The following is a 14,963-nucleotide window of genomic DNA, read 5'->3' as shown; positions in this document are numbered from 1 at the left end:
AGGTAAAAGGGAACTGTTGCGCAGGCGTATATTCCGGAACCTCAGCAGTCATGGAGGCATTACGGAATCAGGGTGTAGATGAGCCATATGTAAAAATACTCGAAGATATCTATAGCGGCTCCACAGCCACCGTAGTCCTCCATAAAGCAAGCAACAAAATCCCAATAAAGAAAGGCGTCAGGCAGGGAGATACGATATCTCCAATGCTATTCACAGCGTGTTTACAGGAGGTATTCAGAGACCTGGATTGGGAAGAATTGGGGATAAAAGTTAATGGAGAATACCTTAGTAACTTGCGATTCGCTGATGATATTGCCTTGCTTAGTAACTCAGGGGACCAATTGCAATGCATGCTCACTGACCTGGAGAGGCAAAGCAGAAGAGTGGGTCTAAAAATTAATATGCAGAAAACTAAAGTAATGCTTAACAGTCTCGGGAGAGAACAGCAATTTACAATAGGCAGCGAGGCACTGGAAGTCGTAAGGGAATACATCTACTTAGGGCAGGTAGTGACGGCGGATCCGGATCATGAGACGGAAATAATCAGAAGAATAAGAATGGGCTGGAGTGTGTTTGGCCGGCATTCCCAAATCATGAACAGCAGGTTGCCGTTATCCCTCAAGAGAAAAGTATATAATAGGTGTGTCTTACCAGTACTCACCTACGGGGCAGAAACCTGGAGGCTTACGAAAAGGGTTCTACTCAAATTGAGGACGACACAACGAGCTATGGAAAGAAGAATGATAGGTGTAACGTTAAGGGATAAGAAAAGAGCAGATTGGGTGAGGGAACAAACGCGAGTTAATGACATCTTAGTTGAAATCAAGAAAAAGAAATGGGCATGGGCAGGACATGTAATGAGGAGGGAAGATAACCGATGGTCATTAAGGGTTACGGACTGGATCCCAAGAGAAGGGAAGCGTAGCAGGGGGCGGCAGAAAGTCAGGTGGGCGGACGAGATTAAGAAGTTTGCAGGGACGGCATGGCCACAATTAGTACATGACCGGGGTTATTGGCGAAGTATGGGAGAGGCCTTTGCCCTGCAGTGGGCGTAACCAGGCTGATGATGATGATGATGATATTCCGGACAGGCCGCCATTGGAATATGAACCTGGCAACGTTTAACGCTAGAACGTTATCTAGTGAGGCGAGTCTAGCAGTGCTATTGGAGGAATTAGAGGGCAGTAAATGGGATATAATAGGGCTCAGTGAAGTTAGGAGGCCGAAAGAAGCATATACAGTGCTAAATAGCGGGCACGTCCTGTGCTACCGTGGCTTAGCGGATAGAAGAGAACTAGGAGTCGGATTCCTGATTAATAAGAATATAGCTGGTAACATACAGGAATTCTATAGCATTAACGAGAGGGTGGCAGGTCTTGTTGTGAAACTTGATAAGAGGCACAAAATGAAGATTGTACAGGTCTACGCCCCTACATCCAGTCATGATGACCAGGAAGTCGAAAGCTTCTATGAAGACGTGGAATCGGCGGTGGGGAGAGTGAAAACTAAATACACTATACTAATGGGCGACTTTAATGCTAAGGTAGGCAAGAAGCAGGCTGGAGACAAGGCAGTGGGGGAATATGGCATAGGCACTAGGAATAGCAGGGGAGAGTTATTAGTAGAGTTTGCGGAACAGAATAATATGAGGATAATGAATACCTTCTTCCGCAAGCGGGATAGCCGAAAGTGGACATGGAGGAGCCCGAACGGCGAGATTAGAAATGAAATAGACTTCATACTCTGCGCTCACCCTGGCATCATACAAGATGTGGACGTGCTCGGCAAGGTGCGCTGCAGTGACCACAAGATGGTAAGAACTCGAATTAGCCTAGACCTGAGGAGGGAACGGAAAAAACTGGTACATAAGAAGCCGATCAATGAGTTAGCGGTAAGAGGGAAAATAGAGGAATTCCAGATCAAGCTACAGAACAGGTATTCTGCTTTAACTCAGGAAGAGGACCTTAGTGTTGAAGCAATGAACGACAATCTTGTGGGCATCATTAAGGAGTGTGCAATGGAAGTCGGTGGTAACTCAGTTAGGCAGGATACCAACAAACTATCGCAGGAGACGAAAGATCTGATCAAGAAACGCCAATGTATGAAAGCATCTAACCTTACAGCTAGAATAGAACTGACAGAACTTTCGAAGTTAATCAACAAGCGTAAGACAGCTGACATAAGGAAGTATAATATGGATAGAATTGAACATGCTCTCAGGAGCGGAGGAAGCCTAAAAACAGTGAAGAAGAAACTAGAAATTGGCAAGAATCAGATGTATGCGTTAAGAGACAAAGCCGGCAATATCATTACTAATATGGATGAGATAGTTCAAGTGGCTGAGGAGTTCTATAGAGATTTATACAGTACCAGTGGCACCCACGACGATAATGGAAGAGAAAATAGTCTAGAGGAATTCGAAATCCCGAAGGTAACACCGGAAGAAGTAAAGAAAGCCTTAGGAGATATGCAAAGGGGGAAGGCAGCTGGGGAGGATCAGGTAACAGCAGATTTGTTGAAGAATGGTGGTCAGATTGTTCTAGAGAAACTGGCCACCCTGTATACGCAATGCCTCATAACCTCGAGTGTACCGGAATCTTGGAAGAACGCTAACATAATCCTAATCCATAAGAAAGGGGACGCCAAAGACTTGAAAAATTATAGACCGATCAGCTTACTGTCCGTTGCCTACAAAGTATTTACTAAGGTAATCGCAAATAGAATCAGGAACACCTTAGACTTCTGTCAACCAAAGGACCAGGCAGGATTTCTTAAAGGCTACTCAACAATAGACCATATTCACACTATCAATCAAGTGATAGAGAAATGTGCTGAATATAACCAACCGTTATATATAGCTTTCATTGATTACGAGAAAGCGTTTGATTCAGTCGAAACCTCAGCAGTCATGGAGGCATTACGGAATCAGGGTGTAGATGAGCCATATGTAAAAATACTGGAAGATATCTATAGCGACTCCACAGCCACCGTAGTCCTCCATAAAGCAAGCAACAAAATCTCAATAAAGAAAGGCGTCAGGCAGGGAGATACGATATCTCCAATGCTATTCACAGCGTGTTTACAGGAGGTATTCAGAGACCTGGATTGGGAAGAATTGGGGATAAAAGTTAATGGAGAATACCTTAGTAACTTGCGATTCGCTGATGATATTGCCTTGCTTAGTAACTCAGGGGACCAATTGCAATGCATGCTCACTGACCTGGAGAGGCAAAGCAGAAGAGTCGGTCTAAAAATTAATATGCAGAAAACTAAAGTAATGCTTAACAGTCTCGGGAGAGAACAGCAATTTACAATAGGCAGCGAGGCACTGGAAGTCGTAAGGGAATACATCTACTTAGGGCAGGTAGTGACGGCGGATCCGGATCATGAGAATGAAATAATCAGAAGAATAAGAATGGGCTGGAGTGCGTTTGGCAGGCATTCCCAAATCATGAACAGCAGGTTGCCGTTATCCCTCAAGAGAAAAGTATATAATAGCTGTGTCTTACCAGTACTCACCTACGGGGCAGAAACCTGGAGGCTTACGAAAAGGGTTCTACTCAAATTGAGGACGACACAACGAGCTATGGAAAGAAGAATGATAGGTGTAACGTTAAGGGATAAGAAAAGAGCAGATTGGGTGAGGGAACAAACGCGAGTTAATGACATCTTAGTTGAAATCAAGAAAAAGAAATGGGCATGGGCAGGACATGTAATGAGGAGGGAAGATAACCGATGGTCATTAAGGGTTACGGACTGGATCCCAAGGGAAGGGAAGCGTAGCAGGGGGCGGCAGAAAGTTAGGTGGACGGATGAGATTAAGAAGTTTGCAGGGACGGCATGGCCACAATTAGTACATGACCGGGGTTGTTGGAGAAGTATGGGAGAGGCCTTTGCCCTGCAGTGGGCGTAACCAGGCTGATGATGATGATATTGAATAATCAAACGGTTGTTCTTTTATATCTACAGGAGCATACAGATTACTAACTTATTGTTGCAAGCGCAGTTTACAGGCTGTTTAGGCCGGACTTCTCCGGTTGAAAACAAAGTGGTCGAACAACAGTGCGGCGCAGCCACGGTGTAAAAATATTATTGTTACACCGTACCCTAACCCGGTCATCATGAACAAAATTAATCCGGACTGCGGGGTTTCACTCTATTGTAGTAAGTGTGGGGGTTTGCTCGATTTAGAACACATGCTTTGGCGCTGCTTTGCGTTGGCCGGTGATGGTTCTCGAGGTGAACAGTGGTGGCGGCTGATGCTGCACAGTGAAGTGCTGGCGGACCAACTCAGGGCTGTCCAGAGGGCCCGTGTGACGGCAGAGGGGCTCGGCCTCTCTGTACCGACGTGGGAGCGGCCCGCATCAGTCCCAGACTGATCCCTCAGGACCTAAATAACGTTATTCATACCATACCATACCGTGGCCGCAGCCGAGGAGCAAGCGTCGCCGCGTGTCAGAGCTCGTGTCCAGTCATAGCGTGCCCTTTCCCTCCAACCGACGCGAAGCGACGCGTAAGCTTGTCGGCGCGCGCCGAAGCATGCTGACGCATGCCAATGGTTGGGCCTTGAGGCGCAACGCCGCAAAAAGGGATGTGTGGCTTACACCGCGGTGCGCCCCTCGGCTCCGGTATTAGAGAAGGGAGGGAAGGAACAGCACTTGGGAAAACTGCTATACTCGCGGACAACTTTCTGTAGCTATAAAGGGAAAGCTACGGAGGCAGAGTGCACACAAGCTAGAGCGCTTCTGAAAAAAAGTCCCGCATTTTCATCCACGTTGGCGACGTGAAGACGTGAACACTTTATTAGCAACAGTTAAATCACACAAAACATACCACTCAGTGTAAAAGGCTACTTATTTTGCTGCTTCTTCCTTCCGCGTTTAGGCGAACGCGAAACCGTCGCACGGGGAAGCTGCACCAATTCAGCGTGTTCCGAGCAACCGAAAGCACTGTGAAAGGCTGGCGGACTACTTGGCGCCGTAATACACGTGCAGAGGCTCCGCCCCCGTTGCTTTCCCTTTATAGACACAGAAAGTTGTCCGCGAGCTCCGCGAGTATAAAGGAAGGAGGAGAGAGCGTCTCCATTGCGCACTGAAACTCGCCTCTTGGCGGCGTGGTAACGAGAGGCAATTAATTTCCTCCATCTCCTCCCCTAATGGAGCCGCCTGAAAAATTATTTCGGTGAAACGTTCATCAGACGGCGTTTTACAGCTTCCAATGTATAACGAAAATTTGCAATGGGGCTTGGTGAAGAGTCATTTACGAGACAGGAAGAAAGCGGTGCGCATTAGAGGGAAAATGGCGGTAGCTGACACGGTAGCCGACATTATGAGGGGAAAATGGAGCTGGGCAGGGCCATGTAATGCGCAGGGCCGTTAATGGGTAGCCTATTAGAATTTGCAGAATGAGTGCGCAGGGAAGGGAAGCGCAGTCTAGAACGGCAGAGAAGTACGTGCTCTAATGAAATCGGGAAATTTGTAAGCAAAGGACGGAGTCATCTGGCACGTGGCAGGGGTAATTATAGATCGCTGGGAGGGGAGTTCACCCTGCACTTAACACAGATGATGCTGGTGATGACAGCGATGATTCACAAATTTGCAGAACGTATCCAATAAGCCTCTCGTCTCTTGGTAATGAAGGCGCTTGCTCAGTAACATCTTAGCAAAGGGGAGTTTGCGTAACATGAAATCCGCTCTCGCGATAGCGAAACTGGCTGGCTTTTGATGAGAGGACGCAAGAAATCGATTCACAGGACGACGGTTCCTCGCTGTCTTGCGTCATCGCATCATAAACCCCCATTAAAGTTATTAAATAGGGACAAATGCAACACTCGCGTTATTGTACGAGAACACATGAATATATTGCCGGCCAATGGGTATTGAAGAATGGATACTACGTATTGAATCGGTACTTGAGGTTCCAATATGAAATCGCCGGTGGAACGAATTATTAAAAAATAGACATGGGGCCCATATAACGTAAAACTATTCCATTAGGATCTTATTCCAATCTCCTGACGTGAAATTTACGTGACCACCAACGCAAGCATCAGGAGGTGAGCCGCTGCCGTTGTTTGGATAGCGCCATCAATAGAACTCCTCGTTTATAGGAGGTCACATTTGTTTTCTTTCAAAGCGAATAACATTGCCTACTTTGACACATTTCTGTTATCTATTTGGCTGACAAAAGGCGACGAACATGGATAATATGAAAGGGTTCCGCTGGGGTTGAGCTAGTGTGGTGAAAGTACATAATCGAGGGAGGATACTGCTGCCGGCGTCTCCGATTGGTCCGCTTCCCCTTGCTTAGCCTTTGGTCGCCGATCGAAACTCGTTCAACGGAGAGTTAAAAATGTTGCTATAATGGGCCCTAAGGTTGGCAGACCAATGTCCTATGCATGCTGAAAGGGCTTTACAAAGTTATACAATCTACGTCAAAAAATTTATTATATGCGAAGAAATTCATTCTCGTCGGGTGCTCTCTTTAGCCAGTGTGAGGGTGATCGGAGGGCAGCCATCTTGTATGCTTTTAAGAATGCAGCAATCTCCAACTATTCCGAAAAAATTAGTCCTTTTGGCACAATAATGGGATCTTTAATGCGTTTACCTCACTTTGATGTGAATTTTTGCGATTTTGTGACGCCGCGTGGCACATAGGCGAAGTGGGTGCCACCCGAGAATTTTGGACCGATAGCACAGAGCTGTTGGCAAATATGCGCTTTCTCGAAAAACGCTTTGTTTGCTTTCGTTCGGCTTACTCAAGCATTATTATTGTGTAGACGCCACATACGAGGGCGAATCAGAAAGTCTTTGCCCCTATTGTTTACTAGCCAAAATAAGCTACACACAGGTAATTACAAACATACGTACTATTCTACGTACCTTACATTATTTTTCCACATAGCCGCCACACCACGTCAGACATATATGTGTACCATCGCAGCACTGAATTCGAGATGGCCCTGTCGTCAGTCAGTGACGCACGCCGCCTCCTCAAAAGCTCATTGTCATGCAAAACTTCACGGCCTTTCACGAGCTCGGAACACCACCACCTCACACTTCTTAAAGCGGGGCACCTTTCCCCATACGTGGGCTGCATGCGTGGATTTCGGTGGGCGTGCTTCCCTTGCTCCACAGAGAACGAATCACACTCCGTTGCTCGTACGCCGTGGACGTGTGAAGCACAACCGGTAAAATGCAACAACTGACAGCAGCGCCGTGCCGCGGAGCTACCGGCAGATAAGGCCGGGCTGGTTGAAGAAAGGAAAGCTGCTGGAAGAGGATACGTTGACTTCCTGTTTAGAGCCGCAATTTGGCAAAAAGAAAAAGCCGCAAGGAGTTTCTGGTTTGCCTTGTAGGAGATGAAGAGTTTACGAAGTTTTTGTGACGTCGAGAAACACACAGTCGAAGGTAACATCGCTGATATTCCTTTTTTTTCTACAAATTGCAAGGGCCAGTGGCAGAAGTGGATTCGAAACAATTTGAAAAATTATGCGGATCCCACGAACTGTGGGAATCGATGTAAGCGAAGCTTTCTGTGCTATTTGTTTTGATTGACGACAAGTAGTGATGCTGATGACGGCGAATGTTTAATTTCTTCAACGTTTAGTCCAGCACGAGAGTGGTGACTTGATACTCAACGTTACCCTGCGTGCACCACTGCCTTTTGTCTGCGTAGTACACAGAACACACAGAGGGAGGTGTTTGCTTGAGGCGTTGCCGTCATATTTTATAACCTCTGAGAGGGGTTGAGCATATTGATCGGCTCACCTAGCACATCACATCATGGCAGAAGTATTAAGCTTTAAGTGAATTACAGGGCTGTACGTGCCAAAACCTCAACAGGATTAGGAGGCACGCCGTAGGGGCTGACTGCAGAATAATTTTGACACCATGGTGTTCTTTAACGTGTCCCAATATCTAAGTGTACGTACGTTTTATATTTCGCCCCGTCGAAATGCGGCTGCCGCCGTCGGGATAAAATTCGCGACCTCGAGCAAGGCCATAGCCGCGAACCCGCGATGGGTGCTCAGAAGTGTTGCTTTGACGTATGGCCGTTTAGGTACTGTCACCTTCACCCTTCGGTACGCTTTAATGCGGCTCTGTTTCTGCACACTTTGCGAAAGTTGTCCGCTTCCCAAATTAGCAAGGTTTTGATTTTTCAGAAATAGCAGAAACGTACTGTACCGTGCCTTCAACTTACATTCATCCCGTTTGCCCGTAATCACTGTCGTGTCCAAATGTCACCCTTCCTGATAAGACTACAGATATGCATAATATTTATCCGCTTATTGAATTTCACACAAAGAAAGAGCTCTGGTGGAGTCTCGGAACACTTATGCACCGTCTGAGTCTGAGCGCCTTGTACACAAGAAAGTTGCGACATCGGATTGGCCGTGATAAAAACCGTCACTGCGAATGTGCCAGCGCAGATGAAAATGTACAACATGTACATTTAGAATGACACAAATAATGTGAGCCAAGAAACCGACTGGCTTTAAAATTCGTGAGGCTTGATCGGAGGCCAATGAGTCTAAAGGAGCTCCTCGGGCGGTAGGCCAATAGCTACTCTTCAGAAACATGAGCTGGCTTCTCTTGCAGGTTGTTCGGAGGTCACTGATATTCTGAAGGAGTACGTGAAATCAGAAACGCATGAATTGCTTGTGTTGCGATAGTACAGATGTACCCAGGCGCCATGAGTACCGTAAAAATCGGAATACAGGTCGAACTTTTTTCAAAAGCGTGCCACGGAGTGAACCCCATCTTATATACCACACATTTTTTACCGGCTTATGCAGTTTATTTTATTTCGTGTTTTGCATATATTTTGGTTCGTCCTATTTTCCGGTTTTTACGGTAGCTGGAGACTGCATGTACTTTTTTGTGATGTGATATTTAGTGTACTTGTGCTATGCCTGTATTGTTTGCGACATATATGATGCGTTAATTTATCATGTGTTATTATATAATGGCTTTTTTACCTTTGATCCATGTGATATTGAGTAAAACTTCTTATAATATGCGATAAGGCAGGATACACTTTATGTGACCCATATGAAGAGCAGTAGCCGTCACCATACATTGGCGCGAACATCTTATTTATTCATGACAATAAGAAAAGAAAAACGAGGCTGGAATTGTGTATTATTACCGGAATTAGAAAACGGAGACAATAGCCGCGGTTTGCAAAGATACGACACAAAATTATATTAGTATGACTTGAGGAATTCTTTCAGTCCACCAGGGTGAACAACCTTCTGCACTTGTGTCTCTCACACTTGTCCCTTCTTGCAAAAGATGTAAAGAACAGGTGTTGCGCCTCGAAGCGACGTAAAGTTGCACAATTTTTTACTGCCCCGAATTTGGCTCACCCAGGCACGGATTTACACTAGGCAAACGCAAGACAAAAGTCAAGAAAAGGCAGCAGCACCCTCGCACACAACGGTTTGTTCTAAAAGCAATCGCATCGATTGCAATTTCGAATCATGCAGGCTCACTGGCCTTGGCGGCCTTTGTTTTACAGCTTACGGTCGGATGGCTGAGGTTTATGGCGCTGAAAGAGAGGGAAAGAGGAAAGTTCGCGAATTCACGCTAGCTTTCTAGGTGTATTGCAAACGCGTTCGTGTTGTCTGCTCCTGTTGTAAAAAAAATAATAACGTGTTTGGAAGCGCAGTGGATGGCATTAGTTGTCGTTTCTTTAATTATGATATTTGGTAGATGTTGGTGTTTGGTAGAATGGCCCTGTCGTCAGTCAGCGACGCACGCCGCCTCCCGGAACGCTCATTGTCAGGAAAGTCTTCACGGCCTTTTGAGAACTCGCAATACCGCCACCTCGCACTTCTCAAAGCGAGACACTTTTCCCCATACGTGGGCTTCATTGCCCTGTGGATTTCGGTGGGTGTTCGTCCCTTGCTCCACAGAAAACGAATCGCACTGTTTTGCTCGGGCGCCGTGGACGTGTGTAGCACAACCGCCAGCTTCGACAACTAACAGCAATGCCGTGTCGCGGAGCTACCGGCAAATAAGGCCGGGCGTGTACAAGAAAGGTCCACCGCGGAGAACAGATATGTTGACTTCGCATTTGCAGCCGTAATTTGGCTAAAAAGAAATATGGGCAAATACTTTCTCATTCACCATCGTATTATAGTTAGATGGAAGTTAAATCACCGAAATAGATTTCGACTGTTCGTACTGTCGTATCATATGGACAGAGAAAGTCTTGAAGGGTGACCAAGAGCATTTATGAATACGTGGCAGTTTCAAAGCTTTTTTGCTCATAAGGGACATTAAGAGGCATTTTTATACTAGTTATGTTCTCTCTGTGAAATATACAGCATAATTGAAAGATCAGAACCAACGTTTATTAAACGCAAACCGTTGGTTTCGCTAATTCAGACCCGGAGGCACCCTTCTTTGAGAAATTTGAATGCTGCGCTCCTAATATCTGCCAAATTCACGAAAGGTTTCATTAACATTATTAATTATTTTAGCTGACAAGCACCTTGAGTGACTACCAATTTAGGTTCTGTGTTACTGTGGAAGGCATGATGAAAATTAATCTTTCCGTTTCTCGTTCGTGGTCACGGCTTGCCTGGTCACGCTAGAATACTACTCAAGCTCATGGTTGGTTCTGTGATAGTGTATGAATGTTTACACCTACAGAAATGGGTGGACAATCCGGCGTGCGTTTCTTGTGGTTCCTGCAAGAGACTTGAGCAGTTCACATAGGAATGACCGTTTTTCATTACGCAACGCAAACCGCTTCTGAAGGGGCTATCGTCATCTTGACCTGCAGTGTACGATTCTCGACGGATGCCTGTACCTATCAACGTGACATGACTCGTCAAGCTCTCCTTATTTTAACCCAGACGAAACGGGCTTGGCTTCAATTGTATAGACTTTTTTCTATATGACAAACGAGGCATTGGACTTTTTCCTAGTTTTGGATATTCTTTTACTAACAACAGTCTCCAGCGCGTTTTTTTCTGTTCCAAAATCCAACCAGAGGGACAATCGACAAAATCCTCCATGTGGCCAAACAGGAAGGCTCAGACCAAAATATACTCGAAACACTCGCGGAAAAATATCAGCTGGTTGATCTCTCATGCAACGCCTACTATCCTCCATTCGCATGTGGATTTTCTGGACGAACCTTTCAGCACAGCTGAAGAGAAGGAGGCCCTAATGGGATTGAATGGGCACTCGGCCCCGGGCCCGAATAGGATTTATAATAGGCCCCTTCGTAATCTGGACGATGCTTCCATACAAACGCTCACGGACGAGATTAATAATGTGTGGGAACAGGGCGCCGTACCGCAATCGTGGAAACTGGCCTCAGTCGCCCTTATCTTAAAACCGGGACGCCCCCTGGGTCTGTTTAATCTCAGGCCCATATCGCTTACCTGCTGTATAGGCAAAGCGGCCGAACGCGTTATTAACACCCGTATTTCTAAACACACTGAAGAACACGATCTCTTTCCGTGCATTATGATTGGCTTCCGGCCGGCACTCTCAACCCAGGACACCACGACGTTGATGAAACATCGGATTGTCGACGTTCAGACAAGAGATATCACTGCAATCCTGGGACTTGACCCGGAGAAAGCCTTTGATAATCTCTCGCACATGCATATTCTCAAATTCATCTCTAGTTTTAGCTGAGGGCCTAGATTCCGTGCATTCATCAACGCTTCCTCAAAAGCAAAACGGCCACGATTAAGATAGGAGACCTCATATCAGAAGCCGTCGCTCTTGGCTCCAAAGTGTGCAACAAGGTTCGGTGGTCTCACCACTCTTATCAACATTACGCTCTATGTGCTTTCCAAGAGGCTCTCGCAAGTTGACGGCACACATCACGCCCTTTATCCCGATGTCTTCACCGTCTGGTGTACGGACAGCAGCGAGGGTACAGTAGAGGGGGCACTTCAACAGGCTATGGATAACACTGAGGCTTTTCTTGGGGAAACCGTACTCCGACTCTCTCCGACCAAGTCGTAATTTTTGCTCAAGAGACTCAAGACTCAGGAACAGACTCAAGAGGAGGGGCGTGAAACCTAAGGGCTGGGTCACCCTCTCGCACGTCAATATAATGTTTCGCACCAGCTCTGGTCATCCCATCCCTAGGGTAGAGGTCCTCAGAGTTCTTGGCATGCTTATAGAGACTAATGGCACTAATGGGCAGACCATCAACACGACCACAACTGAAACGGAAAGCATGGTTCACCTTATTACTAGAGTCTGCAACTCTCGAGGTGTTCTCAGGGAGGACAATTTACTAAGGTTTTTCCACGTTTTCTTAATGAGCCACATTACCTGCCTTGTTGCCATGCACTGCTTCCAGAGTGAAGAAAAGATCAAGCTTAATCTCCTGATCCGGACCGGATCATGCAACTGGGTATTCACAACGCGTTGGAAGAGATAATCGAGGCACAGCCTACAGCGCAGATGGCCAAGCTCTCCTCCTCGGCCGCGGGCAGGAGCATCTTGGCCGTGTTAGGGTCAAGTCCAGCCCTACAAGTGGGGTGCAAACATAATCTCAATGAGGAGCAAAGGGCTTACATTACGATCTCTCCTTTTCCCTGCAACGTGCACCCGCATCCCAATGCGGGGAGGCGGAGGGCCAGGATTGAAGCCCTGCTTAAAGACGTTCCTGGAAACTCGGAGCCTGCATGCTTCGCAGACGCGGCGCAGCACGGTGAATCGGCCAACCTCTCGGCCATTACAGTTGATAACACAGGTTCTGTTCTCCACTCCGCTTCTATCAGGAATGGCACTCCCGCTAAAGCTGAGCAGGTAGCTATCACCCTCGCTTTCCTTGACGATTCTACGCAAGATATCTACACAGACTCACGAGCAGTGGTCAGGGCCTTTGCGTCCGGATCGGTGTCGGCTAAAGTAACTAGCATTTTAGGTCATAGAGACATTTCTCCTCGCACAATCATCTGGTTTCTGGCTCACCTCAGATCACATCTGGCCTCCATGGGCAACCTGAACAAGATCTCCCATGCCCGAGCGCGCGAACTAACCGCGCTGGGCAGCCTGGGCAACCTTAGGACTGCAATCTAGCGGTCTTTAAGGACGCTCTCGTCACTTTTAATGAGGTCATCAAGCATTATCATTTGGTCAGGAGGGTCTTCCCTTTCCTCGCTAGGCGCTCTCTAGAGAACAGGCATCTGCCCTCTGCATGCTTCATACCAGGTCATACCCTAGTCTTTATTCCCACAGCCATTTCATCGAAGACCTTGATCCAACATGCGCAAATTGTGGCACCGCTTGTACGTTTGGGCAGTACCCCTCATTACAGGTTCATCAACGCATGACCGAAGAGTAATGGAGGTCCATGCTCAGGAGTTCAGACCTTCTACATGAACTCAGGGCCGTCCAGAGGGCCCGCGACACGGCGGTGAGGCTCGGCCGACCCGGGCCGACGTGGGAGCGGCTCGCTGCTCTACCACCTTGAGCGGTAGCGTACCTCAGGACATAAATAAAGTTCTCTGTCTGTCTGTCTGTCTGTCTGTCTGTCCTACTGCTATACTTTGTTTATAATTGATTTACTACAGCCTTTTCGATCTACATATCTATTCCTTGTCTTTTCTTTCGTCCGAACTACCGTTACTACTACTACTACCACCACCACCACTACTACTATTACTAATAATAATACTTATAGCAAAAATAAAAATTAATTATCCAATCAATCCACAATTTTTTTACTTATGTTCCCAGGAACAGACAGGATGCCTCTTTACTGGCACATGGGTTAACATACAGGGTGTCGCAGCTAAACTTAACCAGAATTTAAAAATAGACCAAAGCACTTTAAGGCGATGCGAACAAATGCATGTTGCTGACTATTGTGTGGAGTAAGTCATAGTAATATTCTTATTCAGCTTAATTGCATAATTAGTCAAGAATAATTAACCAGCTTCTGAAGCAACAAAGTTAGGGAAACAATTCCAATTAGAATATTGCAGAGCGCTTCGGAAACTGTGCGTATAAACATTTTCTAACTTTCTATCTATTAGGTATTAGTGTTTTTCCGTTTACTTCAGACGCCTGCGAAATACAAAAAAATTCCACGTGACTTGCCCGCTTGCGCGTCATGATTGCAGCTCTCCCAAGCATTTCTCGTACAAAAGAACAGCGCATAGCAAGGTTGTGCAGGTTTCTTTAGTTTCTTGCGCGTCGTATTCTTCGCTTTTGCTGTGGCATTTTTCCAGCAGTTGAAACATGTTCCCAGATTTGTTCGTTTAGATTTGTTAGCCAGCAAATCACATAAACCTTAATTAGCGCAGCCGTGTAGCATTGTTCAAGGCTAAAACCGTTTTTTGTTTCCTGAGTAGCAATAACAAGAACGCATGGGTTCTTGAAGCCGGGATTATGTCCTCTTTCTTGGGCTCATTTTCGGTTTAATGAATATTTAAGGGAAGGATTGACTCGTGCCCTATGAGCTGACCTAGTTAAATCTTGCGCTCGTTGTTTTCACAGCTTGAGTTCCATTTAACTTTTCCAGAGGTTCTAGGGAGTTTCCATTTGACACTTGATCTTGGGAGCAAAACGATGCCTTCCCTGCCTTGTTAGTTTTCATAACATCGCTGGACATTCAGTTCTGAAATTGACATGTTCAATATTTCAGCACGTTCTGTCCATGCGCAAGCAACAAGTCTCATTCCATGCTTGGCGATTCTTCTCGATAGTCTGTGGATAAAATTATTGTTCAGGAGCCAATAACGACGGAGGTTCTGCGATGGCTTTTTGCGACCCCACTCACGTAATGCGCGCGCTGCAATGCCTGTCAGCTGCGGTCACTCCCTGCTGCTTGACGCCCGGCGAGGCCCTATTTCTCCATTATGCGATGTCGTCCGTCATGCGCGGGATGTCTAGTGCCTAGCTGTTTCCCCATTCTCCCTTCTCGGCTGATGGAAGGAAATGTTTTCGGCTGTGCTGCGTGAGGGAATAAGTGTT

General features: G+C 46.5%; 1 pseudogene; it reads left to right on the top strand.

The window, feature by feature from the left end:
• The window catches only part of LOC142563320 (uncharacterized), a 29,877-nt pseudogene extending 16,813 nt beyond the window's left edge, over positions 1-13,064 (top strand).
• The last annotated feature ends 1,899 nt before the right edge of the window (positions 13,065-14,963 follow it).

The sequence above is a fragment of the Dermacentor variabilis genome, chromosome 11 (assembly GCF_050947875.1).
Source record: "Dermacentor variabilis isolate Ectoservices chromosome 11, ASM5094787v1, whole genome shotgun sequence".
Taxonomy (NCBI): domain Eukaryota; kingdom Metazoa; phylum Arthropoda; class Arachnida; order Ixodida; family Ixodidae; genus Dermacentor; species Dermacentor variabilis.
The sequence above is the reverse complement of the archived record's forward strand: the minus strand, read 5'-3'. Positions and strand labels throughout refer to the sequence as shown.